Source organism: Marmota flaviventris, chromosome 1, assembly GCF_047511675.1.
Source record: "Marmota flaviventris isolate mMarFla1 chromosome 1, mMarFla1.hap1, whole genome shotgun sequence".
NCBI lineage: Eukaryota > Metazoa > Chordata > Mammalia > Rodentia > Sciuridae > Marmota > Marmota flaviventris.
Genome location: NC_092498.1, coordinates 91,403,243 through 91,415,279, shown reverse-complemented (window position 1 = coordinate 91,415,279; position 12,037 = coordinate 91,403,243). Strand labels below are relative to the sequence as shown.

At 39.8% G+C, this 12,037-nt stretch overlaps 1 protein-coding gene across 3 annotated transcripts in view; it reads right to left on the bottom strand.

The window, feature by feature from the left end:
- Bbs9 (Bardet-Biedl syndrome 9) overlaps nucleotides 1-7,510 on the bottom strand; it is a 507,346-nt gene extending 499,836 nt beyond the window's left edge. For all 3 annotated transcript variants that reach the window (XR_011706693.1, XM_027939697.2, XM_071608408.1), the window contains exon 1: nucleotides 7,084-7,510. The gene's annotated coding sequence lies outside the window, so the exon portion shown is untranslated. The remainder of the gene's footprint in view (nucleotides 1-7,083) is intronic.
- Between the last annotated feature and the right edge of the window lie 4,527 nt (nucleotides 7,511-12,037).

The following is a 12,037-nucleotide window of genomic DNA, read 5'->3' as shown; positions in this document are numbered from 1 at the left end:
GAACATAGAAGATGTAAAGATCTCTCAATATTCTTGGATAGGCAGAATTAATATTGTCAAAATGCCCATAATGCCCAAAAATGTTATACAGATTTAATGAAATTCCTATTAAGGTTTGGATGACATTCTTCATAGAAACAGAAAAAGCAGTCATGAAATTCATTTGGAAAAACAAGAGGCCCAGAATAGCCAAAGCAGTCCTTAGCAAGAAAAGAGAAGCAGGAAGCAACACAATACCCACACCTTAAATTATATTACAAAGCTATAGTAACAAAAACAGCATGGTATTGGCACCAAAACAGAAACAAAGACCAGTGGTACAGAATAAAAGACAGAGAGACAAACACACATAAATATAGTTATCTCATACTAGACATGCACTGGAGAAAATATTTATTGAAGAGACAGATAGTGCTGGGAAAACTGGAAATCCATATGTAATAAAATGAAATTAGATCCCTATCTCTCACCGTACAAAAAAGTCAACTCTAAGTGGATCAAGGACCTAGGCATTAGACCAGAGACCCTACACCTCAGAGAAGAAAAAGTAGGCCCAAATGTCCACCATGTTGGCTTAGGAACTGACTTCCTTAAAAAGACCCCTAAAATGCAAGAAATAAAAATCAAGAATCAATAAATGGGATGGAATCAAACTAAAAAGCTTCTTCAGAGCAAAGGAAACAATCAAAAATGTGGAGAGAGAACCTAAAGAATGGGAGAAAGTCTTTGCCGCTTACACCTCAGATACAGCATTAATCTCCAATATATATAAAGAACTCAAAAAACTTAACACCAAAAAAAACAAATAACCCAAACAATAAATGGGCTAAGAAACTGAACAGACACTTCACTGAAGAAGAAATACAATAATCAACAAATATATGGAAAAAATGTTCAACATCACTAGCAATTAAAGAAATGTAAATCAAAACTACACTGAGATTTCACCTCACTCCAGTCAGAATGGCAATTATCAAGAATACAAGCAACAAAAATGTTGGTGAGGATGTGGGGAAAAGATACACTCATACATTGCTGGTAGGACTGCAAATTGGTGCAACCACTCTGGAAAACAGCATGGAAATTTCTCAGAAAACTTGGAATGGAACCACCTTTCAACCCAATTACCCCACTCCTCGGCATATACCCAGAGGACTTATAAATAAGCATGCTAGAGTGATGCAGCCACATTGATGTTCATAGCACCTGAATTCACAATAGTTAAGCTATAGAACCAACCTAAGTGCCTAAGTGCCTTTCAATAGTTGAATGGGTAAAGAAAATGTGGTACATATACACAATGGAATATTACTCAGCCATAAAGAAGAATGGAATTATATCATTTGCCAGTAAATGGATGGAAATGGTGGCTATCATGCTAAATGAAATAAGCCAATCCCAAAAGACCAAAGGCCAAATGTTCTCTCTAATATACAGGCTTCTGACTTACAACAGGCCAAGGAAGGAAGGAGGAGGAGAGGTCCGCCAGATTAAACAGAGGGGGCATGCAGGGAAGGGAGAAGAGATGGGAATAGGAACAGTAGAATGAAACAGACATAACTTGCCTATATTCATATGTAAATACACAACCATCATAACTCCACATCTCATACAACCACAAGAATGGAAAGTTATACTCCATGTATGTATGATATGTCAAAATACATTCTACTGTCATGTATAACTAAGAAGAACAAATTAAAAAAACACTGGGCTACTGATATGTACCCTAATAGTAGAGTACACACCAAGCATGTCCCTGGATTCAACCCTCAGCACAAAAAAAAAAGGGAGGAGGGGGTTTGAGGACAATGGTTCTGAATAGATGTTTCTTTCAATCAGATATACAAACGGAGATAAGCATATAAAAAGAGGCTTAATACAATTAACCATGAAAATGCAAATCCAAACTATAATATACTGGGGCTGAGGTTGTGGCTCAGTTGTAGAGCGCTTGCCTAGCATGTATGAGGCACTGGGTTCGTTTCTCAGCATCACATATAAATAAATTGAGTAAATTGTCCATTGACAACTAAAAAAAAAAATTTTTAACTACAATATACCACTTCACCCACTATGATAGCTAGTATCAAAAAATCAAAATATGCATAAATTGATTTTTTATTTAATTTAGTTAATTGTCTTGAATTTTAAAGAAGGAACTAGGTGCAGGGCATAGTCGCACAATCAAAAATCAAAAAGTGAGATAGTTGGGTGATAGGTAAAAAAGTCCTTAACAGATACCAATGCCTCAATCTTATACTTCCCAGCCTCCAGACTTGCAAGAAAATAAATTTCTAATTTTTTATAAATAACTCAATCTGTAGTATGGAGTTTTAGCAGCACAAATCATGACATGATTCAGCAATTTCATTCCAAGCTACATATTAAAGGGAAATAAGAACATATCCATATAAAAATCTACACACGAATGCTTATAGTAGCATTATTCATAATAACCAAAAGGTGGAAACAACCCAAATGTCCACCAATTGATGAATATATAAAGAAGAGGTGGCATATCCATAATATCATATGATCATAAACAAAGAAAAGAATTAAGTGCTAACATATGCTACAACATGAATGACCCCTAAAAATGTTATACTACCCAGGCATGGTAATGCATAACTGTAATCCCAGGGCCTCAGGGGATAAGGCAGGAGGATCACAAGTTCAAGCCCAGCTTCAGCAATTTAGGGAGACCCTGGCTCAAGATTAAAAATTAAAAGCAGGAAGATCACAATTTCCAGGCCAACCTCAGCAGTTTAGCAAGGCCCTAAGCAATGCAGTGAGACCTTTCAAAATTAAAACATAAAAAGGACTGGGGATGGAGTTGGTTTAAAAGCGCCCCCTGGGTTCAATTCTCACTACCAAAAATAAAAAATTATTAGAAAACAATAATTTGAAGTTAACAGGTGCAGACCTATAAACACGCATAAAACATTAGTTTCTAAGTTCTTAAAATAATAAATGGGAGATACTCACTTTATCCCCTAAACTCCAGAAAGTCTCTTCAACACATTATCACATGACACTTTCATTTTACTTTTTATTACTTATTTATTTACACACATATTATTTTCCATACCAAGTTCACTTAGATTTAGGTTACATTTAAGAGATAGATGATTTTAATTTCATTGACCTAGTCCCACAATATGGAAGAAGAATAGAAGAATGGCAGTGGCAGTGAAAATCCCAAACAACATTGTGGGAGAAATATATAGGTCTGAAAGCAGATCCCAGAATTAGGAGGCTATGACCCTGACGCTATTTCTCATTTTTGGAACATTGCTTTCTCCAGGTTATGCTAGTATCACATCATATTTCAAAAAGTAGGAATCGGGTTTTCCACTTGAGCACAGATGACAAATGCATGTAAAGTTAGAAGAATTTTGCTTTCAAAGGCAATATTACAAGGTCCCAGTGTTGGGGTCTCCAGGAAGACTTGAAAGCCAGGCTCGGTGGCTCATGCCAATAATCCCACCTACTTGGGAGATTGAGGCTGGAAGATCACAAGTTTAAGGCCAGCCTCAGCAATTTAGCAAGGCACTAAGCAATTTAGCAAGATCCTGTCTCAAAATTTAAGAAAGGGTTGGAGGTGTGACTTATTGGTTAAGTGTCCCTGGGCTCAATCCCTGCAAAAAAAAATAATAATAATAAAAGAAGAAGATTCAAAAGGCATAGGAAGTAAAGTCAGACAGACCTGGATTTACTTCTTTACCCCACATTCTGGCTATATGATCTTTGGCAAGTACCTCAGCCTCTAGTCTTCAAATTGTTCTGAGTGGTGGGAAAATAAAATGGCCTAGCCAGAAAGGGTGGCACACACCTGTAATCCCAGAGGCTAAGGCAGGAGGATTACAACTTCAAGATATTGCAATCTTGCCCTGGCAATTTAATGAGACCATCTCAAATTAAAAATAAAAAGGGCTGGGGCTATGGTTCAGTGAGAAAGCCCCATTACTGGATTCAATACCCAGTACACACACACAAAAAAAAAAAAAAAAAAAAGTGAAAAGAAATCAAATGAAGCCACGCATGACCACAAACTCCTACCATTTCAGGAGGCTAAGGCAGAAAAATAGCAGCCAGGTCAGCCTCAGCAACTGAATGAGACTGATTCAGTCTCAAAAATAAAATAAAAAGAACTGGGGATTTAGCTCTGAGAAACAGTGCCCCTGCATAAAATCCCCAGCACCATAAAATAAAGAAAAAAAAGAAGCCAGGTGAAGGATGCTGAGGCAGGAGGATCACAAGTTCAAAGCCAGACTCGGCAAAAGCGAGATGCTAAGCAACTCAGTGAGACCCTGTCTCTAAATAAAATACAAAAAAGGGCTAGGGTTGTGGCTCAGTGGTCAAGTGCCCCTGAGTTCAATCCCAAGTACAAAATAAAAAAATAAAAAAATAAAGGAAAAGAAATGAAATAGCCTAATACATGTAATTTTTTTTGTGGATGCCCAATTCATAATAAGCACTCAATAAATATCAGATAAATGCCATTAGTAATGTAGTAGAAATAGCAGTAGTAATAACTGTGATGGTGGTAATGGTAATGTGTTCTGAGAAAAACCAAATTACAAATACGACTTTCAACCTCCAGATTTAACTTTTTTCGGGGGGCATGTACTAGAGATTGAACCCAGGGGTACTTAACCACTGAGCCACATACATCCCAGCTCTGTTTATATTTTTATATTTTGAGAATTTAAATGAGACCCCCCCAAAATACTAATAGCATTTTGTGTGTGTGTGGTGTAGGGTACTGAACCCAGGGCCTTGCACATGAGAAATAGTCTACCACTGAGATACATCCCCAGCTCCTGAAAGTAATCTTTGGCAGGATATGGGAAAATGTTGTGTTTATATTGTTTCAGTACTAGGGATACTGACCACTGGGCCTCACACAAGCAAAGCCAGCACTCTACCAGTTAGCTACCTCCACAGAGTTTTTTCTTTTTCTTTTTCTTTTTTTTTTTTTTTTTTTTTGGTACTAGTTAATGAACTCAGGGATGCTGTACAACTGAGCTACATCTCTACCATTTTTTTAAAATATTTTTTAGTTGTAGATGGACACATTACCTTTATTTTGTCTATTTAGTTTTTTTATGGGGTGCTGGGGATCAAACCCAGTGCCTCATGCATGCTAGGCAAGCGTTCTACCACTGAGCCACAACCCCAACCCTCCACCACTTTTTGTTTTGAGATAGACTCTGACGCTAGGATTACAAGCATGGACACCAAGCCTGGCTCTGTAACCCTTTTTAAAATACATAGTTTGAGATATAATCTCCCTTAAACCACTACAACCCATTGTCCCATTAATGGAACACCTATAAAAATATAAGTTGGAGAAAAGTTAGCCTTTTTAACAAATGGTGCTGGGAAACCTGGAAATCCACATATAAAAGAATGAAATCTAAACCCTATCTCTCACCCTGCACTAAAGTCAACTAAAAGTAGATCAAAGACCTAGGAATTTGACCAGAAATTTTGCAACTGCTAGAAGAAAATGTAGGCCCAACACTCCACCATGTCAGCACAGAAACTGACTTCCTCAACAAGACTCCTAAAGCTCAAAAATAAAATCAAAAATCAATACTGGGCTGGGTATGGTGGTACATGCCTGCAATCCCAGCAACTTCAGAGGCTGAGGCAGGAGTGTCACAAGTTCAAAGCCAGCCTCAGCAACACAGCAAGGCCCTAAAAAACTTAGCAAAATCTCAGGATGTGGCTCAGCCCCCTGGGTTCAATCCCCAGTACAAAAAAAGAAATCAATAAGTGGGATTGCATCAAATTAAAAAGCTTCTGAACAGCAAAGGAAACAAGCACATGAAGAGACAGCCTACAGAATGGGAGATCTTTGCCACCTGCTCCTCAGATAGGGCATTAATATCAAGAATATACAAAAAACTCAGACTTAACAGCAAAAAAAACATAAAACAATAACCCAAACAATAAACAGGTTAAGGAACTGAACAGACACTTCTCAAAATAAGAAATACAAATTGTTAACAAATATATGAATAAATCTTCAACATCTCTAGCAATTAGGGAAATGCAAATCAAAATTTCATTGAGATTTCATCTCACTCTAGGCCGAATGACAATTATCAAGAATAAAAATAATAATTAATATTGAGGATGTGGGGGGAAAGGTACACTCATACATTGCTGGTGGGACTGCAAATTAGTGCCACCATGTGAGCAGCTCTGCTCCATGCTCCTCACCAGCATGTAAGTTTACAAAATAAATCATGTCATCTTAAAAAAAAAAAAAGACCCATAGTTCCGCCTCTCAGTATCTTCCAAATTGTATTATGTGTGTGCACATGTAAGATGTGTGTGTGTGAGAAATTATTTCCCATTTAAAATAAAACTAAGATACCAAAAAAAAAAAAAATCTATAAAATTTCTCCAGGAAATTGGAAGCTGGTTGCTGAGCTTTATTGGGAAGAGGTGCTGATAAAATCAGCTTAGTTCATTTAAACTGCTGTGGTCTACAAAGTAAAGAGAGAAGGAGAAATAGTAATCCTATTGCAAGAAGAATTAGGAGGTATTAGTACATGCATTCCCCTTGAGTCACAGACTAAGAACTGCTTTAACGCTTTGCTCACAAGACCTGTTGAAATGTCACAGAAGCAGAATACAACTGACACTAGGAATGCTGTATGTATACACATGGATATATATCCAACGTGATCCTGCAATCTGTACACGTGGAAAAATGAGAATTCATACCCTATTTGAATCAAATGTATGATATGTCAAGATCATTGTATTGTCTTGAGCAACTAATAAGAAAAAAAGAAATGTTACAGAAGGATGCTCATGCATCACGTGACTCCTTCAATGGCATCCCTTAAAAACAAAAAACAAAAAAAAACACCTTTTTCTCAAAAGAATCTCACTCACTTTTGCTCTTTGTTGCTCTTCTTTAAATACAAACATTCTTCCTAAGAACGGATCACCTTACATTCCCAAAACCATTACATGGCATAACAAGATGTCTTATCCACAAAACAAAACATGGAAAAGGCAATCGTGCACCACAAGTTGAATTCCAGACATATTTCTTACCTGTTGCCAAGTGGACTCTCACCCTCCTTCAAACCCTCTGTCCGCAAACTTCCCTCTAAGAGCTCCTTGAGGAGGACCCCAGTGATGAAGCACAGAAGGTGAAAGAGAACAGCAGCCCTTTACTATCCCTTCTTGTTCTCCTGCTCTAACTTGTACGTTTCGGGCTAAGAGAGTGCCCTGGCAGGTAGCATCACCAGCTTCACAGAGTTAGAGATGTTCCCCAAGAAGCTCCCCTGTACCCCATCACCCCCGAAAGTCAAGTAGGGGAAACACTTATCCCTTGGAAGAGACTGGCAGGCGAGAACAACTGTAAGTCCCGCTGCTCACACACTGGAGGAAATGATGCAGGAGGCAACGTGAGCGAGAGAGCAGAAAACGGCTGGCCAGCGGAAGGGACACCTCCCAAGTCCAGCCTAACTCCAAGCCATCCTCGCCCTGTTGTCATAGCACTTTACAACGGACGCTACTGCGCAAGTCACACGCTGCGGCCGCGCAGCCTACTGGGGGCTGTAGTCCAGAGAGGCTGAGGCCCGGGAGGCGGGGACTGGTTTCTGGGAGGGCCGCGACTGGAATCCGATGTCGTCTGGGCTAGACTCTGCCTACTAGACTTTAGCAGAGGGAATTAGCGCAGTTCTTCTCCCTCAGACCCAGGTTGTGAGAAAGCCACGCCGCCTTCCGGGGCTCGGGACCGACGCCTCGCCTCCCGCACCAGGGCCCCACCCACTCGGCTCCAGTGGGCGGGGCCCACGCAGAGCTGCAGTGAGAGGCGCGCCGCGGCTCCGCGGCTCCTTCTGTTCCCGCGCTTCGGAGGCTGGCGGCCTTGTCGAGTGAGCGGCCGCTAGTTTTTTCAACGAGATGAGCCCGAGGGCCTGTGCATGGACTAGGCAGTCTTGGCCAGCGTGTGCGCCCTCGAGGCGCAGGTGGTGCTGGTCTACTGTATACTCAATTTGAAAAGGAAAATGGGCTGCAAGACCAAGATCCTCAAGCTGGTGGAGGGTTTTGAACAGTTTCTAGGTTTATGTGGCTTTTTTGATAATTGAACAAGTATTATTATGAAATTATTTGTACCTGTCCCCTGATACACATGTGTAAATTATTCTTTTTAGTAATCGCCTCAAAGTGGCTTTCCTGTTATATAGGGTATGCAAAATATTCAACTTCGTAATGTCAATTTAAAAAAATACTTAGTTGTAGATGGACAGAATACTTTTATTAATTATGTGGTGCTGAGGATCGAACCCGGTATTTCACATGGAGGAAGCAAGTGCTCGACCACTGAGCTACAGCCCCCATAATGCCAACTTTTTTAACTTTTTTTTTTCATCTTTACTTTCACATTGCACTTAGCTTATAATACCTTGTCAGTCACTTACCTCAAAATTTTGTTCTTTTTTCAATGGATTCCAGTATAGGCTTTAAAGTTTTATGTTTTCCACCACTAATCCACATTCCCAATATAAGACACATTTCTAGCCAGACACAGTGGCACACACTAGTAATCCCAACTATTTGGGAAGCCAAGGCAGTAGGATAACTGAAAGTTGAAGGCCAGTATGTATAACCTGAAACCTTGTTTCCAAAAAAAAAAATTAAGGGGTTGGGGATGAAAAGAAGATCCCTGCAACCAGATAAGTCTGAAAGCTGAGATAGGTTCAACCTATTTCAGTGACAATGTAGGATAGTTTGAAGAACGGGATTTGCTGGGAAACCTAATGTTATTTTGCATTTGTAGCATGAAAAGCTCAGTAATGGTGCCAGAATTCTTCTCAAGGTGTATGGTAGTTACAAAAATGGTAATAGTTTTTATCCTTGCTTGTTTGCTATCAAGCTTTACATATCCATCCCTTAATTATGAATTTATCCTTAATGACTTGCTTTGGATGAATAAGACATTAGTAAACATAATGTAGCCAAGCCAAACCTTGAAAGGTGCTTATGCATTGGGGCTTGCCCACTAGGAAAACTGGATGATAACAGAAATGTTGTCAGGTAATCTCCTTCCCTCTAGAAGGTTCACACTAGAGAAACAAGCCCAAGTACAGCCACCAGCTAAATGCAGAGATAATCAATCTACCTCAGAGCAGAACTACTAAAAAATATTTTTTTAAATCATCAGAGACATAGGGACCATATCCATCATCAAGGCCATTTGTTTGTTGAGCCAAACACTAAATAAATAAACATATATAATATGTGCAAGGCACTACGTTAAGCATGTCCCATAATTTAATATTCAGAATACAGATTTAAATCACTTTTTACCTTAAGTCATAGGACAAAATAAATTTGGGAAGAAATAATACTAATCTTACTTATCTGTGATGCCCTCTGATATTTCTACTTCGCAGGGTCAGGGACTGGGGACCAAGCCTAAGCCTCCTGAGTAACTGGGACTATAGGTGCATGGTAGCACACCCAGTTGTTTTGTTTGGGGGTGCTGTGAAGGGTTTTTTGTTATTGTTGTTGGTTGTTTGTTTTTTGTTTGTTTTGCGGTGCTAGGGATCCCATTCAGGGCCTTGTGAATACTAGAAAAGCACTGTGCAGGGGCTAGGGTGGTGCCTCAGTGGTAGAGCGCTCACCTCACCCGTAAAAAAGTGCCTTACAATTAAGCTAAAAAAATTTATTTTTAAAATATTTCTAGCAATTCCCTAAATTTGAATTCACAATCCTCTGGTGACTCTCAACCCACAGTAAAATATAATATATATATTTTATATATATTATATATGAAAGTTGCATTCATCAGTCCTAATAAATACTTGTGGAATTTTGTTTCCTTCTCATCTTGCTTAATCTATTTGAGATCCAGATCTTTCACAATTTATGCCAGACCTAAGGCAACTCCATCCCAACCCATCTGCCTCTCCAGCATTATCTTATGACTCTGTCCCTTGTCTCATAGACCTCCAGTTTCATGTTGGCTTTTTCTTTCTCACATGCACAAAGTCTCTTCTAAAGACTTATTCCACCTCCTGGGATGCTTTCTTTTATTCCTTGTTCCAACAACTCCTACTTGTCCTTTGAATCTCTGCTGGTTTGTCCTTTTGTGGGAAGACTTCCTGAGATGTCACTAGAATAGGTATTCCATGTGTCTTCATAGAAATGGTCACTGAAGCCGGGCACTATGGTGCACACTGTAATCCCAGCTGCTCAGGAAGCTGAGACATGAGGATTGCCAGTTCAAATCCAACCTCAATAACTCAACAAGACCCTGTCTCCGAAAAAAAATAGAAAAAGAGGTTGAGGATGTGGCTCAGTGTTTACAAGCTGCTGGGTTTAATCCCTGGTATTAAAAAAAAAAAAAAAGAACTGATCATTGAGTGGGGCGTGGTGGCACACACTGTACTCCCAACACTAGGGAAGCTAAGTCAGGAAGGATCTCTGGAGCCCAGGCATTCAAAACCAGCCTATGAAGGATCTCTGGAGCCCAGGCATTCAAAACCAGCCTAGAAATATAGCAATACCCCATCTCTAAATAAATCAGTAAATAACAAAAACAAACCCTGGTCATTAAAACATTAATATATGGGTAATTCGTGGTTCAACATTTTTTATTATGTAAGCTTCATGAAGGCAAAGAGCAATTTATCCCCTCCACTTAGAAAATTGTCATTCCATAGTGATAGATAATCACGTGTAGATGGGTAGGGGAAGACACTAAAACGAAGTAATTTATAGAGAGGGCATCAAGTATGTACATCAAAGGTATTCCATAAGTCACAGGACTTGGAATAATAGAAATTTTATCAAAGCAAACAAAAATCTGTCAAATGGGAAAGTTTTTTAATATACAACAGGAGACATAGCTTTCCAAATGACCCTGATAATCAGATCCAAATAGAACACATTTCTCCGTCACAATCATGAATGAAATGTCCATTAGAGCTGGTTGTGGTGGCACACACCTATAATCCCAGTGGCTCCGGAGGGAGGCTGAGGCAGGAAGATCATGAGTTCAAAGCCAGCCTCTGCAAAAGTGAGGCATTAAGCAACTCAGTACAACCCTGTCTCTAAATAAAATACAAAATAGGGCTGGGGATGTGTCTCAGTGGTTGAGTGCCTCTGAGTCAATCCCCGATACCCCCTCCCCAAAAAAATGTCCACTAGAATTTTGTTGAATGAGCTGGGTATGGTTTCGAACACCTATAATTCCAACAGCTGGGGAGGCTGAGGCAGGAGGATCATGAGTTCAAAGCTAGCCTAAGCAATTTAGAGAGACCCTGTCTCAAAATAAAACATAAAAAAGGGCTGGGGGATGTGGATCAGTGGTTAAGTGCTCATGGGTTCAATCCCTGCAACAACAACAACAACAACAACAACAAAATTGTTGAATGATGCCAGGCTTCATGGAACATGCCTGTAATCCAAGCTATCTGGAACAAGGATGGCAAGTTCAAGGCCTGCCTGGAAAAATTAGCAAGACCTTGTCTCAAAATAAAAAGTAATGGGAATGGTGGCACACGCCTGTAATCCCAGAACTCAGGAGGCTGAAGCAGGAGGATTGCAAACGTGAAGCCAGCTTCAGCAATTTAGTGAGGGTCTAAGAAACTCAAAAAAATATATATTGGCTGTGTAAGGTCCTTGCTTAACATCTGCCTAGCCATTTTAAGTGACAGCCACCATTTTAAGGAAAAGTTTCACTTTCCCTCCCTGGTGTTTCTGAGAAAGTCTCACCACTCCCTTATACCAACCCAACCCCTAACTGCCTGCACTAGGATTGCCTGGTTGTGATTCCTGAGCCTCTCACATAAAAGTCCCAGAACTCAAGCCTGTTTTGCCTCACTCTCCTATAGAAAGATGGCCTTTATTTGTCAGCTCTTACAAATAAACTCTCATTTGTATCTCTGCCTGGTCTCCTTTTATTTCTCGCTTACTGTCTCTTGTTCCTCCATTTCCCTTCAGGCCAAGAACTGTGGTGCAAGCTGTAATCCCAGCTACTCGGGAGGATGAGGCA